The sequence below is a fragment of the Myxocyprinus asiaticus genome, chromosome 9 (genome assembly GCF_019703515.2).
Source record: "Myxocyprinus asiaticus isolate MX2 ecotype Aquarium Trade chromosome 9, UBuf_Myxa_2, whole genome shotgun sequence".
NCBI classification, from domain to species: Eukaryota; Metazoa; Chordata; class Actinopteri; order Cypriniformes; family Catostomidae; genus Myxocyprinus; species Myxocyprinus asiaticus.
The window spans coordinates 30,322,755-30,342,722 of NC_059352.1; the positions used below are offsets into that span (position 1 = coordinate 30,322,755).

Genomic DNA, 19,968 nt, shown 5'->3' on the forward strand with positions numbered 1-19,968 from the left:
GTACATTTTGTATTTGTTTTCAAGCCCATTACTGATTAAAACAAAACAAAAGTACCACAACTCTTATGTTTATTTTTTGCAGGTGGTACAAGGGTTGGGCGATATATCAAAATAATTGCATTGATCTGATATATTTTCAGCCATTTGACTGATCCATATTCATGTATTTGCTTTGAAATTGCTTAAATTTGTGCTATTTCAGTCAGAAGAACCATAATTTCAACCAAACAGTCATTGTTACGAAATGGATAAAAAAATAAAAATAAAAAAATAAGAAGAACTAAAGTGCAGTAAACGTCAAGGCATAGTTAAAGTTTTTGGTTAGACTTTATTTTAATGTCCTTGTTACAGTGTGATTACACAAGTAAGTACTGAGTAATATTAATTAACAACATGAACTAACCCTTAGCCCTACATACTATAGGTTTAGGGTTAGGATTAGGGTTTGGTTTAGGGTTAGTTGAATGTAATTATGTATAATTTACTACTATAGAAATTACTGTAGTAAATACATGTAATATGTATATTATAAAATAAATATAAAATAAAGTGTTACCAAGGTTTTCACTAAATGAAAACAAAAATTATATTTAACCATTTTTATGTATATGCACTAATATAACAATAATATTACTGTTATATTTACCATTGTATAGCATTTTAAAATGTGATGTGCTAAAAAAAACAAACAATTGTGATGATGCAAACAAATCGATGAATCAACAAAGTTTTGACTGCATTTATTGAAACTGCCAGTTTGAACTGATTCTTGGTAAAAAAAAAAATAAATAAATAAAATATAGCTGTAAGCAGCAATTACAGGGCCAAGCACCAGCATGGCAACCACTGCACAATCCAAATACCTCACAGAGCAAGCACAGATCACATTGCCCCCATACGGATTTGAACCATCAACTTTCTGTTTCACAGTTCAGTGTGCTATCTACTGCACCACACAGCAATGCCAGTCAACAAAGGGACAAACCAAGCTTAGAGTATTTGCAGCCAAGCACAGCTTTTACCATGATCAACTTATATTAATGTAACTTTTCAACAAAGTTACAAATCAACATTTGATTGGGGAAAAGACCAGCCTCCATTCAGGATGCAAAATACAAAAATCTCCAGAACTACACACATTTCTAATGCATTAGAACTTGCTGAGGTTTGATTTTTCATGGCTCTTACCACAGGTCCTCTCAGCTGCTGGGCTAATAGCCACCAAAAGGAACATACTATGCTAAGAAGTTTTTTCACAGCCAAGCACAACAGTCAATACGATGACTTTGTATTCATGTAACTTTTCAACAGAGATCAAATTCAGAATTTTACTACGGGACAACCCAGCAACCATTCATTAAGTCAATACAAAAATCACCAGAAGGACAGAAGACTTGTAGAGGTGGGGATTTGAACCCACAACTTTTAAAACTATAAACCAGTGTTTTAACACACTGAGCCACTCAGCTGACATGCCTACTTATTGGCAAAGAGAGTGTTTTAGTCAAGACCACCTAAACCGAGACCAAGTCAAGACCAAGACCAGAGTGTATCGAGACCGAGACAAGGCCAAGACTTTGAGGGGTTGAGACCAAGTCAAGACCAAGACCAGACCAGTGCGAGTCCCACACTTCATGACACACTTACGATAAAATGTGGAACATACAAACCATAGGAACTCCTCAAATATGATCTAAAAGATCCACATTCCCATAAAAACACCCACAGAAAACAAATGAAGATTCCTCTTCATTCACCACTTTTATTGCCATATATGTGTGTGTGTGTGTGTGTGTGTATCAGTGTACCATGAGAAATGTCTTGATAAAATAATCAAAAGGCATTACAGAGGTGAATTTTATGTGTGTGAATTTTCCTGTTTTCTATGAGCAAACTAATACAAACAAACACTAAGGAGCTGAAATCAACTTAATCATCTTTATTCAACACTCCTTTTCCAAATTTTACCATCCACCTAAAACAATAACATTTTTGTGCAAGTATTGCATCAGGTTTTCTGGATGACTCTTCCCCTAGAAACCATCATTAAGTACAGAATATATCAAACAATTATTCAATACTTAAGTCTTCACTTTTCTCTGTCTTTTCTTAAACAATATAGTAAGTTTTTTGTTGTTTTTGAACCAACAACAAACCTTGTATAAATGTGTGCAATTTGCTAACCACATAGCTAAATCTAGTAAATAGAACAAGTTTTGCAAGTTGCCAATAGCATTGTGATCAAATAGCCTTACAAATGCAATGGCTAGCCTGCTGCATGCGAACTGATTAGCATGCTAAGCTAATGTTGCTCTATGGATAACATTGTGATCAAATAGCCTTATAAGGCAGAAAACACAACAGTTAGCTAACTGCTAACTGATTAGCATGCTAAGCTATCATATCATGTAGCATGATAACCATGTTAAACAGACCATGTTCTTTTCAACTACAGATGATGCTGCCTCAAAAACTTCTCAATCCTTTCAAAAGATATCACTCCCTTATACAGTACTGTGCAAAAGTTTTAGGCACTTGGGAAAAATGTTGCATTGTGAGGATGTCTTCAAAAATAATACCATAAATTGTATTAATTTATCAATTAACGCCATACAAAGTCGAGTAATCATAAAAAAAAGCTAAATCAATATTTGGTGTGACCACCTTTGCCTTCAAAACAGCACCAATTCTCCTAGGTACACCTGGACACCGTTTTTTAGTTGTTGGCAGATAGGATGTTCCAAGCTTCTTGGAGAATTTGCCACAGTTCTTCTATATTTCTCGACTGTCTCAATTGCTTCTGTCTCTTCTTGTAATTCCAGACTGACTCAATATTCAGTGGGGGGCTCTGTGGGGACCATGCCATCTGTTGCAGGGCTCCCTGTTCTTCTATTCTATTCTGTTTGCAAAAGAAATGTTTGGGAGTCTGAAATGTATATTTCCTATTGACACACTAAAGCTGAAAATATAAATAACCATCTTAAGACAAAGGTTTTTGTTAAGTATCTTATGTGCCTAAGACTTTTGCACAGTACTGTGTATCAGAAGAACAACACTAAGACGAAGAACAAGAAGTATACCTGTAAACAGAAATGATATGTGATAAGCCCTGCAACTATTCAGTAAACAAATATAAAGACCTCCAGTACAATATAACATCAACTCTAAAACTTGTCCAAGTGGGATTTGAACCCAGGACTTCTGAAACTATAAACCAGTGCTTTAACACACTGAACCACTCAGATGACATTCCTACTGGGTGGCAAAGAGACTTCCTGAGATTAAAACGCCGTACAAGTGTGGGTTATCTTTTAAACTATAGGTGGCGCTATCTCCAAACTGCTTATGTATCATCAGGACATGATGTTCATGATGCATACTAATATTCTTTGAAATCTGACAATGTTTATGATATATCATGTTTTAATAGATGTCAATATGGTGTAGAGGAAAAACAAAAAGTGGTGAAATCCACATGACCCAAGGAATTCACAGACACCAACCTCATGACTTTTGGACATACGGTTCAAAAGTTACGGGCAAAAAAGCAATTTTTCACATCTTTTTCACTTTTGACCCATAGGTGCCGTTGTCACGAAACTCTGCTGGTGCCCTCAGACCATGGTCCTCATTAAGCATAACAAGTTTAGTTTCGATAAGACAAAGGGATGCCAAGATACAGCTTCAAATCTGTTTTCACTGCCACCTCGTTAAATATGTGTTTGCATAATTTTTCAACATAGTTGAAAATCAAAATTCAGTATGATTAATTCTGTGCGGCTCAGTCTGGAGAATTATTTGTGCCATTGTTTAGGAAAATCGGACAAAGTTTGAAGGAGCAGAAGTGAAAAAACAATTAATTACATAATCTAAGATGGCAGACACTGTAATGGGCTGAGTTTTATTGTAAGGAGTCTGTTGGAATCCTCAAGGGGAGAGTAATCAGACAAAAAATAATTGTGTCTCTAGGACAAAAGGTTAAAAAGATACACACAAAAGAAAAGGGAGAGTTTGTCTATGCTATAGAGTATGTCTTAGAGACCCCAAATTTGGTATGGAGGCTGTTCATGACCGCTCCTATCAGTGTGCCAGAATTCATCATTTTCCTATGTACGTTTCTATGGGCTGTCATAGATTCCATTTGGGAGGAATAATAATAATAAATAAAGCTGCAAGCAGCAATTATGGGGTCAAGCACCAGCATGGTAACCACTGTACAACTGATATACAGAACAAGCAAACACAACAGGACAAGTCGCCCCAAGACGGATTCAAACCTAGGACTTACCAATCAACAGTTTAGAGAACAGGCCTCTGGAGCAATACATTACACCATAGAGGAACAGCTTTGTTAATCACCAAAGGGCCATACCAAGCTAAGAGCAACACAGCCAAGCATAGCACTTATCATAATCAACTTTGTTTTCATGTAAATTTCTACTGCATGACTTGCAGAAGCAGGGATCGAACCCATAACCTTTGGAACTATAGTCAAGTGTTTAACACTAGGGCTGAAACGATTAGTCGACGTTATTGACAACATTGACATGAAAAATTATCGACAAAAATTTTCGTTGTCGAATTGTTGTTTGATCACATTTAACGTAACATCAGATCACATTAAACTCTGATGATGCGTGAGAGCAGCACTGCAGTTTGCGTCTGACTGAGGAGAGGAAGAATTACACAGCTCACAGTCCAGATGCAAATTTCCAAACAGCTTCAGGTGATGTAGATCACAAAGTATGATGGAATTATACAAAAATACCAAATAAGTAAAAACAGAAGCACTCTCGTTGTGGAATAAGCGGAGCTGGAGCTCTTTAAAGGAAACACCCCAGCGTTACATCTTAAATGCAGTTATATTTAATGCGTTATATAGCTTTAATAAAGTTCAAATAATACAGAAGCAGATCATGTAAATAACTACAAACTCAGAAACTGGCATTTCTCTGTGCTGTCAGTGCCTCTTCTATGAGTTGCACGAATGTCCCGATTTAAGGGGGAGAGTTTGAAACTGCACCCGGCTGAGGCACACTCTGTCGTGGGGATGCTCATCCCTCGAGTGTGCACGCTTAATGCAGCTAGATTATAACTTGATGGCTCGTGACTTATTGAATCATAATATATGTCACTGTGCATTTGTTATTGTAAAGAAAATTGGCAATGCGCAGCTTTATTAATATGAGAGAGAATATTGTTTTTTGAGAGTTAAAGATGGATTGAAGTTAACAAAAAGGTGAGAGAGGGTAGTCTTCGCCCCACTATACACTGCAACAATATACGTTTTTGATTTGTTTTTTGTTTTGGCTTGTTTTCCAATATAAATATCTAAAACTCCTTTAAAACAACATACAATTTCTTTAGCAGCTATACTACAGAAGAAAATATTGTTATCTGAGAATGTTGAATATAATATTAAAAATACAAATATTTTAAAATATCTAAAGATCCTTTAAAAAAAACATGCATTCGCCTGAGAAGCAGCATATAAGATATTTAGACTTCCTTTTAGAGATATATCTTGAATATAAGTATATTTTGTCTTTACTGCACTGGCAGAAGTATGAACAAGTGCAAAAATACACTTCTATACAAAATACACTGATATTCAAGATACATTCTCCGAAAGCAATTCTTAACATCTTATATGTTGCTTCTCAAGTAAATGTATCTTGTTTTAAGGATTTTTAAACAATTTTAAATGGAAAACAAGACAAATACACTTGATAACAATAGGATTTTTTGCAGTGAATTTCTTTAGAATCAGAATCAGCTTTATTGCCAGGTAATTTGTCTTGGTGACAGGAGCTTCCAGTGCACAACAATACGATACAGCAACAAGACAGTGTTAATAATATGAAAAAAATGATTAAAAAAATAAAATAAATAAATAGAAATAGAATAATAATACAAATTGGATAGAAAATAAAGTATATATAGAATACACAATAAGACAAATATATATATATATATATATATATATATATATGTAGTGCAAATACAAATCTGTTATATACAGTGCAAGGGAATGTAATGGCAGAAGATGTGTTGGATAAATATAAAAAAGACTAAGCTGTGAATTGCACATAATTATTGCACAGTGGGGCAGTTTTAACTGTTCATGAGATGGATAGCCTTAGGGAAAAAACTGTTCCTGTGCCTGACGGTTCTGGTGCTCAGAGCTCTGTAGCGTCGGCCAGAAGGCAACAGTTCAAAAAGGTAGTGGGCAGGGTGAGTGGGGTCCAGAGTGATTTTTCCAGCCATTTTCCCTCACTCTGGAGGGAGGGCAAGGGGCAACCAATAATCCTCTCAGCAGTCCGAACTGTCCTCTGTAGACTTCTGATATCTGATTTTGTAGCTGCACCAAAGCAGATAGTTACTGAAGTGCAGTACTCAGTGACTGCTGAGTAGAACAGCGCCTGTGGCAGGTTGAACATCCTCAACTGGCGAAGGAAGTACAACCTCTGTTGGGCCTTTTTCACAATGGAGTCAATGTGGGTCTCCCATTTCAAGTCTGTGAGATGGTAGTGCCCAGGAACCTGAATGACTCCAATACTGCCACAGTGTTGTTTAGAATGGTGAGCAGGGTCAGTGTTGGGGTGTTCCCCCTAAAGTCCACAATCATCTCCACCGTTTTGAGCGTGTTCAGCTCCAGGTTATTTTGACTGCACCAGACATCCAGCTGTTCAACCTCCCTTCTGCATACATATCTTGGATGAGGCCGATGACAGTGGTGTCATCTGCAAACTTCAGGAGCTTGACAGAGGGGTCCTTGGCGGTGCAGTTGATTGTATACAGGGAGAAGAGTAGTGGGGAGAGCACACATCCCTGGGGGGCACCTGTGCTGATTGTACAGGTGCTGGAAGTTAATTTCCCTTGTCTCACTAGCTGCTGCCTGTCCGTCAGAAAGCTGGAAATCTACTGACAGATAGATGTGGGAATAGAGAGTTGGTGTAATTTAGTCTGGAGAATAGCTTGGATGATGGTGTTGAAAGCCGAACTGAAGTCCACAAAAAGGATCCTTGCATATGTCCCTGGTCTGTCCAGAAGTTGCAGGAAGTTGCAAGTCATCAGCCAGATGTTGGTCCCCTACAGTGTTGGGGGCAGGAGTCTTGTAATTCGTAAGTTGTTTCATGCCACTCCACACTGAAGCAGGGTCATTAGAGTATCTTCTTTTAGCCACTCTGATTTCCTTATTCAGTGTGTTCCTGGCCTGATTGTACAAGACTTTATCCCCACCTCTGTAAGCATCCTCTTTGCCTGACGAAACTGCCTGAGTTCTGCTGTAAACCACGGTTTGTCATTGTTGTATGTTAAAGAAGTCCTAGTAGGAATGCACATATCCTCACAGAAACTGATATATGATGTCACAGTATCTGTGAGCTCGTCCAGATTGGTGTCTGCAGCCTCAAAAACACTCTAGTCAGTGCAGTCAAAGCAGGCTTGTAGTTCTAGCTCTGCTTCATTTGTCCATCTCTTTACAGTCCTTACTACAGGCTTAGCAGATTTTAGTTTCTGCCTGTAGTTTGGAAGAAGATGAACCAGACAATGATCAGAGTCCCAAAGCTGCTCTAAGGACAGTGCAATATGCATCCTTTATTGTTGTGTAGCAATGATCCAGTATATTTCTCTCTCTGGTTGGGCATGTAATGTGCTGTTTGTATTTGGGCAGTTCATATGTGAGGTTTTCTTTGTTAAAATCTCCAAGAATAATAATAACTGAGTCCAGGTATTGTTGTTCCATGTCTGTGATTTAATCAGCCTGCTGTTGCAGCACGGTGCTCACGCACGTGTGTGGCGGGATATAAACACTCACCAGAATAAACGAGGGAAACTCCCGAGGCAAGTAGAAAGGCTTACAGTTAATAAATAGTTATTAGGACAGCACATCTTCTTTAACATTGTTACATTTATACACCAACCTTCAACCTTCATTAATGTAAAAGCATGTTCCACCGCCTCTTGTTTTCCCCGTTAAATCCACGATGCAATCCGCTCTGAACAGCTGAAAGTCCGGCAGATGTAATGTGCTGTCCGGAATGGCTTCACTAAGCCAGGTTTCTGTGAAGCACAAGGCAGCAGAAGTTCAAAAGTCCTTGTTTGTATGGGTGAGGAGATGTAGTTCGTCCATTTTGTTAGGAAGAGAGCGGAGATTCGCTAGATGAATACTCGGCAGCGCTGTTCGAAAGCCACACTGAAGGAGCTTGACAAGCATGCCAGCTCGTCTCCCTCACCTGCGTCTCTTGAACAGCACAGCTGTGCCTATGACTAAAATGTCCAGCAAAGCGTCCAAATAGTCAAAAACTGGAAAAGATTGTCTGGTATATACTGCCGAATGTTCAGCAGTTTGTCCCTGGTAAAACTCATTGGAAAAAGATTACTAAACACAGGACAAACAAACAAAAACAACAAAAGAATTGGAGAGCTCCACACCGAGGCGGCCATCCATGGCGCCATCTTTCTAATGTATCATGAAAGATGAATTAAACTTAATAAAAAGTATTTTTTTTCCCCATTAATTCAATGAATGTCATTTAGAGGTATTTTTAAAAGCTGATTTTGTCCTCTTTATTGTTAGTAAGCAATAACCTTTAAGTCGGGGCACAAGCTGAATAATCGGTTAAAAGCTAATGATTAATCGTTGCAATAATCGCCGAATAGCTGAATAATCGTTAGATTAATAGATTATCAAAATAATCGCTAGTTGCAGCCCTATTTAACATACCAAGCCACTTGGTTGCCATGGCTCAGCAATAGCAGAGTCATCCAGAGTTTTTAGTCAGCACACAAGTGTAGATTATCTTTTGAACTATATGTGGCAATGACAATGCTTTTAAAAGATATGTCATTTTTTATAAAATTAACTTAAGCTGAGGGACAGTATGGTTGGTATGAGAAAAGTTGGTATCGTTGAAACCGTTATGACCCACAGAATCCATAGACATCAACCTCATGATTTTAGATCATACGATTGAGCCATTGTTTAGGAAAATTTGAAGAAACAGTAGGGAAAAACTATAAACATCATAATCCAAGATGGTGGCTACTGTAATGGGTGGAGTTTTAACGTAAGGGGTCCGTTGGAATCATCAAGAGGAGAGTAATCAGACAAAAAATAATTGTCTCTCTAGGACAAACGGTTAAAAAAAATTGCACAAAAGAAAAGTTAATTTTTGACATGGTGGTGGTGCTATAGAGTATGTCTAAGAGACCCCAAATTTGGTATTGGGGCTATTCATGACCACCCCTGTCAGTGTGCCAAATGTAATCATTTCCCTATGTATAGTTCTATGGGCTGTCACAGACTCCCATTGGGGAGGAATAATAATAATACTAACAAAAACTGTAGGTGCCACAGCACCTTCGATGCTTGCTCCCTAAATAAAGCTGCAAGCAGCAATTACGGGGGCCAAGCGCAGAAATGGCAAGCATTGCACAGCATTAACCACAACCCAAAGATCACATATGACATAAACGTAAACACACACAAAATTACACATCACCTCAAGATGGATTTGAACCTCAGGTCGCTGCACAGTCCACTGCACCACAGAGCCACAACATTGACAGTAACCAAAGGGACATACCAAGCCTAGAGCAATTGCAGCCAATCATCGTAGTAACCATTAACAGCTTCGTATACATGTAACTACATAACAAAATGTATAAAAAAAAAAAAATTTTAAAAATTAACTGCATGATTTGTCAAAGTGGGGATTCAAATCCACGACCTTTGAAACCATAGACCAGTGCTTTAACACACTGAGCCACTCAGTTGACATGTCAAGTGTATGGCAAAGAGACTAGGTTAGAATCAACACACAAGTGTGGATTATCTTTTGAACTATAGGTGGCGCTGTTCAGTACTGCTCAGGTACCCTCAGGATGATTACATTTACATTTATTCATTTGGCAGGCGCTTTTATCCAAAGCGACTCACAAGAGAGGAAAACATAAGCGAATCATCTTAGGAGACAGTTAAGGGTGGAGTCTCAGTATCAATCTGTCCGGACAAACACGTGCTCGGGTTGATGCACACAGGGACCTTGTGCTCCGGCACCTCAGCCGACTGGGGCTTCGGGTCAACTGGGAAAAGAGCAAGCTCTCCCCGGTTCAGGGCATCTCTTTTCTCGGTTTGGAGTTGGACTCAGTCTCGATGACAGCGCGCCTCACAAACGAGCACGCACAGTTGGTGCTGAACTGTCTGAATGTGTTCAGATGGAAAACAGTGGTTCCACTGAAATTTTTCAGAGGCTCCTGGGGCATATGGCATCCTCAGCGGTGGCCACACCGCTCGGGTTGATGCATATGAGACCGCTTCAGCACTGGTTTCAGACTCAAGTCCTGAGATGGGCATGGCGTGTGGCCATCACGCTGATCTGTCACCGCCTCTTCAGCCCTTGGACCGAACTTGCATTTCTACGGGCAGGGGTTCCCTTAGAGCAGGTCTCCAGCTAAGTATCACTAGCATCATAATAGTATTCAAAACAGAATAAAGTGCAACAGAATTTATTTATTTATTTATTTTTATGACTGGTTAAGTGCTCATGGAAAAGATGTGTTTTTAGTTGTTTTTTTGAAGACAGAGAGTGAATCAGCTTCACGGTTGGAGTTGGGAAGGTCGTTCCACCAACGTGGTACGATGAAGCTGAAAGTCCGGGAAAGTGTTTTTGTGCCTCTTTGTTTTGGTACAACAAGGCGACGTTCCTTAGCCGACCGCAGGCTTCTAGTGGGCGTGTTGCTCTGCATAAATAATTTTAGGTATGCTGGAGCAGACCCAGTGACTGTTCTGTATGCCAGCTTCAGAGTCTTGAATTTGATACGTACATCAACCGGTAGCCAGTGGAGAGAGACAAGGAGTGGTGTAACGTGCTCTCTTTGGTTCATTAAAGACCAGACGTGCTGCTGCATTCTGGATCATTTGGAGGGGTCTAGTTGCACATGCAGGGAGGCCTGCAATGAGAGTGTTACAGTAGTCCTGTATAGTTATGACAAGTGACTGGACAAGCAGTTGTGTGGCATGTTCAGAGAGGAAGGGTCTTATCTTCCTGATATTGAAGAGTGTAAATCTACATGATCTTGCGGACTTTGAGATGTGGTCTGTGAAATTTAGTATGTTGTCGATGGTTACCCCTAGATTTCTGACCTGTAGTAGCACCCAGCTGCACGGTGATGTTGTGTTCAACAGCAGGGTTGGCTGGAAAGACAAGGAGTTTAGTCTTGGCTGGGTTTAGTTGCAGGTGGTGCTCCTTCATCCAGGCCGAGATGTCTGCCAGGCAGGCAGAAATTTGAGCAGTCATTGTGGTATCGTTGGGCTGGAAAGACAAGTAGAGTTGCATGTCATCAGCGTAGCAGTGGTAAGAGAAACTATGTGCCTGAATGATGGGTCCCAGTGATGTTGTGTATATAGAGAAGAGAAGTGGCCCAAGCACTGATCACTGAGGTACCCCAGTAAGTAGCTGATGTGGCTTGGATACCTCACCTCTCTGGGCTACCTTGAAGGACCTACCTGAGAGATAGGAATTAAACCAGTCAAGCACAGTTCCTGTGATGCCCAGCGAGGAGAGGGTAGAGAGTAAGATCTGATGGTTGACTGTGTCAAGGCTGCAGAAAGGTCCAGCAGAATCAGGACTGATGATCTGGATTCAGCTTTTGCCTGTCTCAGCGACTCAGTGACAGACAGCAGGGCAGTCTCGGTGGAGTGTTCACTTTTAAAGCCTGACTGATTGTCATCCAGCAGCTTGTTCTGTGAGAGATAGGCAGAGATTTGATTGAAAACTGCCCTTTCAAGTGTTTTTGCCATGAATGGGATGAGAGAGACTGGTCTGTAGTGTTCTATTTGTGTGGGATTAAGTGCGGGTTTCTTCAGCAGCGGGGTTACTCGAGCCTGCTTAAATGTAGTGGGAAAAGTGCCTGTAAGTAGAGATGTGTTAATTATGTGTGTGAGTGCAGGTAGGATGACGGAGAAATGGCCTGGAGAAGGTGAGAAGGAATGGGGTCAAGGGAACAGGTGGTGGAGTGTTTGGAGAGGAGGAGCTTAGAGACCTCAGTGTCAGTCAGAGGAGAGAACATAGAGACAGAAGAGTTGCATACAGGAGACAGGTGTTTGACAAGGTGTGGTGCTGAGAATGTATTGCTGATGGTTGTAACCTTATTGTAAAAAATGTGGTGAAGACATCTGCTGTCAGTGGAGGGGGAGGGCAGAGAAGTGTGTTGAATGTTCTAAACAAGACATGATGTTTATGATACATAAAAAAATTGCTAACAATGCTTTAAAAGATATATCACGTTTTAATAAAATTCAGTGTGGTCGAGGGACAGTATGGCTGACATGAGAAATATTCGCTTCGATGTCCCTGGACTCAGCACGGCCGCGAGGCCCCACCCGCCGGTATGTCTGGCGTGATCATTTCCTTGGTCCCCCTCGCCTGGAGTTTCAGCGGCGTCCGCTTCACCTCAGTAAAGGGCAAGAACGCCACTACCTTGCGTGCGGAGATCACTACCCTTCTGTGCAAGGGCGCGATAGAGCCTGTCCCTCCATCCGAGATGAAGAAAGGGTTCTACAGCCCTTCCTTCATCGTACTGAAGAAAGGCGGTGGGTTACGACCAATCCTGGACCTGCGAGTACAAAACCGGGCTTTGCACAGACTCCCGTTCAAGATGCTGAGGCAAAAACGCATTCTAGCGAACATCCGGCATCAAGATTGGTTTGCGGCGGTAGACCTGAAGGACGCGTACTTTCACGTCTCGGTCTTACCTTGACACAGGCCCTTCCTGCGGTTTGCCTTCGAAGGCCAGGTGTACCAGTACAAGGTCCTCCCCTTCGGCCTGTCCCTGTCCCTGTCCCCTCGCATCTTCACGAAGGTCGCAGAGGCTGCCCTTGCCCCACTAAGGGAAGTGGGCGTCCGCATCCTCAACTATCTCGACGACTGGTTAATCCTAGCTCACTCTCAAGAGTTGCTGTGCACACACAGGGACCTTGTGCTCCGGCACCTCAGCCGACTGGGGCTTCGGGTCAACTGGGAAAAGAGCAAGCTCTCCCCGGTTCAGGGCATCTCTTTTCTCGGTTTGGAGTTGGACTCAGTCTCGATGACAGCGCGCCTCATGAACGAGCACGCACAGTCGGTGCTGAACTGTCTGAATGTGTTCAGATGGAGAACAGTGGTTCCACTGAAATTTTTCAGAGGCTCCTGGGGCATATGGTATCCTCAGCGGTGGCCACACCACTCGGGTTGATGCATATGAGACCGCTTCAGCACTGGTTTCAGACTCAAGTCCTGAGATGGGCATGGCGCGTGGCCATCACGCCGATCTGCCGCCGCCTCTTCAGCCCTTGGACCGAACTTGCATTTCTATGGGCAGGGGTTCCCCTAGAGCAGGTCTCCAGGCGCAATGGGCACACAGCTGCCGGCTCCTGGACTGGCCCATGGCTGCGTTGGCACATCAACTGCCTAGAGTTGTTGGCAGTACTGCTCACCCTGCGGAGGTTTCGGCCATTGATCCAGGGCAAGCACGTTTTGGCCGGACAGACAACACAGCATCAGTAGCCGTACATCAACCGCCAAGGCGGTCTACGCTCCCATTGCATGTCACAACTCACAAGTCAGCAGTGCCTCAAGTCGCTACGAGCCACTCACATCCCGGGCGCCCTAAACACCACAGTGGACACGCTGTCATGTCAGGTTACCCTCAGGGCAGAGTGGAGACTCCACCCTCAGGTGGTCCAGCTGATTAGGAATCGATTCGGTCGAGCACAGGTAGACCTGTTTGCTTCCCGGGAATCCTCCTACTGCCCGCTTTGGTACGCCCTGACCGAGGCACCCCTCGGTATAGATGCGCTGGCACACAGCTGGCCCCCTAGACTACGCAAATACGCATTTCCCCCAGTGAGCCTACTTGCAGAGACCCTGTGCAAGGTCAGGGAGGACGAGGAGCAGATCATCCTAGTAGCACCCTACTGGCCCACCCAGACATGGTTCTCAGATCTCAAGCTCCTCGCGACAGCCCCCCCCCCCCCCGGCGAATTCCCCTGAGGAAGGACCTTCTTTCTCAGGGAAGGGGCACCATCTGGCACCCGCGACCAGACCTCTGAAATCTCCACATCTGGCCCCTGGACGGGACACGGAAGACCTAAGTGACCTACCACCCGCGGTGGTGGACACAATCACTCAGGCTAGGGCTCCCTCTATGAGGTGTATGTATGCCTGGAAGTGGCGTCTGTTCGCTAAGTGGTGTTCTTCCCGACGCAAAGACCCCCAGAGATGCGCAGTCGGATTGGTGCTTTCCTTCCTGCAGGAGAGGCTGAAGGTGTATGTAGCCACTGTTTTGGTTCATCACGATGCAGTAGATGGTAAGTATTTGGGGAAGCATGACTTGATCATCAGGTTCCTGAGAGGCGCTAGGAGGTCTAATCCCCCCAGACCACGCCTTGTCCCCTCATGGGATCTCTCCATAGTCCTTCGGGGTCTACAGGGAGCTCCCTTTGAGCCCTTGGAGTCAGCTGAGCTTAAGGCACTCTCTTTGAAGACTGCCCTCCTGACTGCGCTCACTTCCATCAAAAGGGTAGGGGACCTGCAGGCGTTCTCTGTCAGCAAATAGTGCCTGGAGTACGGTCTGGGTTACTCTCACGTGATCCTGAGACCCCGACCGGGCTATGTGCCCAAGGTTCCCACGACTCCTTTTAGGGATCAGGTGTTGAACCTGCAAGCGCTGCCCCAGGAGGAGGCGGACCCAGCCTTGGCATTGCTGTGTCCGGTGCGAGCTTTACACATCTATTTGGATCACAGGCAGAGCCTTAGAAGCTTCGAGCAGCTCTTTGTTTGCTTTGGTGGACAGCGGAAAGGAAGCGCTGTCTCCAAACAGAGGATCGCCCACTGGGTCATCGACACCATCATGATGGCGTATCAGGCTCACGACATGCCACCCCCTGCAGGGTTATGAGCCCACTCCACCAGGAGTGTGGCGGCCTCCTGGGCCCTGGCCAGTGGCGCCTCTTTGGCAGACATCTGCAGAGCAGCGGGCTGGGCATCACCCAACAGTTTGCGAGGTTCTACAATCTCTGGGTTGAGCCGGTCTTGTCCCGTGTATTGGCAGGCACGAGCAGGTAAGTTCCGGGACACCTGGCCAGGTGTACCGCTTGTGCATAGTGCCTTTCCCCTCCCTTGAGGTGAAGACGTGTGCTCTTGACTCCCAGTCATGTTCACAGACTGTGATCCCTGGATGACTTTCCTCCTTAGCCCTCTGGCAGTTGAGTTTGCGGAGAAACTCGCTGACCAGCCCAGTATGTGCGCTAATGAGCCCCTGTACTGAGGTAGGTGCTCCACATGTGCTGGTTCCCCGAAGGCGACCCCATGTGATATCTTCTGCAAAATTGTTTCCCTGACTGAAAACTGTGTCTTCCTTGGGCAGAGGCCCCTCTGCCCCCAGTCGCCATGTTCATGTAGAAACTCCTCCCCCTTCGGGTAGGACCTACCATGGGACCTCTCCACATGACATACTTCCGACAAGACTCAGTAAGACCATGTGACGTATTCCTCTCAAAATACCCCCCCCCCCCCTTTGGGTGGGGTGTGGTCTCCACGGTGTCTTCCCCTTGGCAGGGACACCCCCCGACACAGACACTTATAGCTCCTAGTCAGTTAACAAATTCCACTCTTTTTGGGGAGAAAAGAGAGGGAAAAGAGTCCTCGGCTGGGCTAGCTTGTCCCTGTAGTTGGGCAGTCGACTTGTTCCTGATGGACCGTTCGACGCCCATAAGAGCGTTGGGGAGGTTACGTGAGGGCCTGGTGCACTGGCTATGAGGCACACAGCAGTCTGCCCTTCACACACCGCCAGTTCACGCTAGTTGTGGCATTTTCTATAGGGATCCCTAGTGTCACTATATCGACACCACATCGAATGAGTGACAGATAGGGAACGTCATGGTTACTTTCGTAACCTCCGTTCCCTGATGGAGGGAATGAGACGTTGTGTCCCTCTTGCCACAACGCTGAACTACCCGCTGAAATGGCCGGGACCTGGTCTCGGCTCCTCAGCACAAAACCTGAATGAGTGGTTGCATACCAGCTCCTTTTATACCCGTATGTCCGGGGGAGTGGCATGCAAATTCCACTCGCCAATTCTCATTGGCCTTTTTTCAAAAAAGCAGAGGTGTTTGGGGCTCCCAAGAGTGACCCCTAGTGTCACTACATCGACACAACGTCTCATTCCCTCCATCAGGGAATGGAGGTTACGAAAGTAACCAGGACGTTTAGCCCGTTAACAGGCAGTGTCCCATATATGGGATGTTTTTCTGCTTTTTTAGCATTTTTTTTGTTTATTGGACTATATTACATTTATATCCGACTTTAATCTTGACAAACCTTATATCGTTTGAAAGCTACAAGTCTCCAGCATCGAAATATGCCCACTGTTTTGTGATCTGAATGACGTCATTACAGTAATGCATTAAAATACTGAAAGAGTGGATTTTAAAACATGCAACATGTGAGCAGTATTACTTATCTTTTATATATTCTGGTCATGATCCGATCGGATGATGGCAGGAAATTCAAGCATACAATCCATAGTAAATGTCCACGATTGAAAGTAGACTCGACCATTTTATCCAAAACAGCGAAAATTGAGGAAAAAAAACACTGATCGTCCTTCACTTGCGTCATCACATACATTAAAATGTCTATTATCAATCAAATATACATTATAAAACTTATTTTATCAATCAGCATCGAGGTCTTGAGGTCTCTGCTATTCTTGTGAAACTTCTGCATTGTTTGAGCCCATCCACGAGTCTCTCTTTGATTCACAGCCAGAGCTATCAGTCAAACCGGATCAAAGGCTCCATGGCCTCTCCAAAATGTGCATTGGTTGTTTCAGTGAATAGATGCAGCCAATGGATCGCTAGTCAAGATTTGATTAACAGGTCATGTAGCCATTGATATGACATGATATGATCACTTTTGGTACTGTGCTTAGTAAATGTTTGATAAATATGGTATTTTATAATTTATATACTTGAAATTTGGGACACAACTTGGTTTGATGTATGGCTTTAATTTTCAGTAATTTTTTTGGGGTGCCACATATATCTTTTTAATAAATGAAAAATAAGTTTAGTGCATTGCATTTTCATTTCAATAAGCTTAAACTTCTATAACTTTTTTTAATTAACTTTGATTATACTTGCACAATAATTTCCCAAGTGTCTTCTTTAAAAAGACTCCAAAATTAGGACTGTAGACCCAGGCATTTCATCATGAATTAAATCTGAGTATGTCACTCTTGGAACAACAGAGCTTTGATGTACTCTGTGAATTTTTTTTTTTATTTAGAATTTGAGTAAATTTAGTGGAATGAGTGAAAATGACAACAAGAAAGAAGTGTTTTTTTTTTTGGTATTATTTGGTGGTACATGTTTTTTGGTGGTGTTACATTCAGTTTAGACTGCAAGCTCACAAAAATGTTTGATTAGCATGGGCCGAAGATGATCTGAGCATATGTTGAGTTGTGCGTGGATTGAGGCGAGTCGCTACACCACCATGGGGACTTAGAGCGCATTGGGAATTGGGCATTCCAAATTGGGGAGAAAAATAAATAAATAAAATAATGGCCAACAGGAAGTTTGGCCAGCCATGACAAATGTGGTATCGTTGAACTCGGCTTAACGCAAGGAATCTATCAAGACCATAACAATAGGCTAAAATTATCTTAAGTTATTTGCATTTTTATTTATTTAGTTATATTTTTGACCACAGGATGGCGCTGTCCTGAAACTTGCTGAGCACCTTCAGGGCATCGTGTCAATGACACATACCGAGTTTCATAATGATACACCAATGCCTTTATAAAATACAGTATTTTACAACAAAATTCAAAATGGCCAACGCCCAAAATGGCCAACATAGGCAAAATTGATATCATTCGACAAGGTATGCCCCACAGAATCTAAAGAGTCCAGTTTCATGATTTTAGGATAAACCATAAAGAAGTTATAAGCAAAAATAGCCATTTTTATATCTCCTGACCTGTAGAGGGCACTGGTACTGAAACTGCTCAGGTACCCTCAGGTCATGGTTGTCATAACACACACCAAGTTTGGTCTGAATACGCTAAAGCATTGCAGAGATATAGGCTAACAATTGATTTGGAGTGCCTGCGTCAAATTTCTTCGCAAGTTATTAGAGAAAGTTTTGGTCTTTTAAAAATCTTTGAAATGTTTTGTAGGCATGGTCTAAAGATGATCTGAGCCAAATTTGGTGAAAATCGGACCAACTGTTTAGGAGGAGTTTGAAAAAGTAGGTTTTCAATTAAATTAATAATGGCCGACAGGAAGTTTGGCCGACCGTGACAAATGTGGTATTGTTGAACTCTGCTTGACCCAAGGAATCTATCAAGACCAGTGTCATAACAATAGGCTAAAATTATCAAAAGTTATCAGCATTTTTATATATTTAGTTATATTTTTTGACCACAAGGTGGTGCTGTCCTGAAACTTGCTGAGCAGCTTCAGGGCATTGTGTTGATGAAACATACCGAGATTCATAACAATACGCCAATGCGTTTGTAAAATACTGCATTCTACAACAAAATAAAAAATTGGCAAAATTTGTATAATTCGACACGGTATGCCCCCAGATTCTAAAGAGTCCAGTTTTGTGATTTTAGGACAAACAGTTCAGAAGTTATAAGCAAAAATAGCTGTTATTTATATCTCCTGACCCATAGGGGGCACTGTGCTGAAACGATGCAGATCACCTCAGGGCATGATGGCTATGACACATACCAAGTTTCGTCACAATATGTCAAAGTGTTGTGGAGATACAGCCTCAAATTCAATTTGGTGTGTTCTTCATTGAATTTGTTGAAGCGCCATTCAAAAACGGTTTGGTGTATCAAAATTCTTTTAATAACTTTTTGTACTGAGTGTCTCCAGATGATGCATGACCATTTTCATGCAAATCGGACATATGACCTAGGATGAATTCGAGAAGGGTTTTTAGTCTAGTTGGGCGGAAATTGAAATCATGGTATGCTTTCGATTCGGCATAAGCTTAGGAATCGGGGAAAATAATTTTGCCTATGACTTACGGTTCAAAAGTTATTAGCACAAATGTGAGGGAAACTTTGAACTGTTGGTGGCGTTGGTATCACTTCAGACTGTCCTCTACATGTGTGCAAAATTTCATAACTATCCTGCGAACAGTTCTATGGGCTGCCACAGGAACCATATACAGAATAATAATAATAATAATAATAATAATAATAAAAAGAGAACTAACTAACACAATAGGTGCCTACGCACCTTCCGTGCTTGGCCCCTAATCAATATAGCCGCAAGCGACTATTGTCGGTGGCCAAGCACATATGGCGAGATTAATGAAACAAACAAATTTGACAGAAAAGATCCTGTGGATGCTGTGGATAGCTATTTGGTGTGACATTTCACCTGCTTTGAGCACAGTTGCAAAAATAGGATTGTCTTAAGTTATAGCGCCCCCAGCATAAAAAATGAATGAAACACGTTATGTTACCTCAGAGTGTTTTCTTGTCCATATGTACAAATTTTGTTAAGTTTGAAAATTGCACTCACAAGATACAGGCAAATTAGTCATTATAGGCCAGGCCCAAAACATATTTGCTTATATCTTTGGAACAATTCGAAGCATCAAAATTCTTTTGATAACTTTTTTCAGGAGGGTCTGTAGATGATATACAGGTGCATCTCAATAAATTAGAATGTCGTGGAAAAGTTCATTTATTTCAGTAATTCAACTCAAATTGTGAAACTCGTGTATTAAATAAATTCAATGCACACAGACTGAAGTAGTTTAAGTCTTTGGTTCTTTTAATTGTGATGATTTTGGCTCACATTTAACAAAAACCCACCAATTCACTATCTCAAAAAATTAGAATATGGTGACATGCCAAACAGCTAATCAACTCAAAACACCTGCAAAGGTTTCCTGA

The 19,968-nt window shown here is 42.4% G+C and overlaps 1 protein-coding gene across 1 annotated transcript in view; it reads left to right on the plus strand.

The window, feature by feature from the left end:
• LOC127446514 (serine/threonine-protein kinase N2-like) overlaps window positions 1-19,968 on the plus strand; it is a 119,390-nt gene that overhangs the window by 47,479 nt on the left and 51,943 nt on the right. The window lies entirely within an intron of this gene.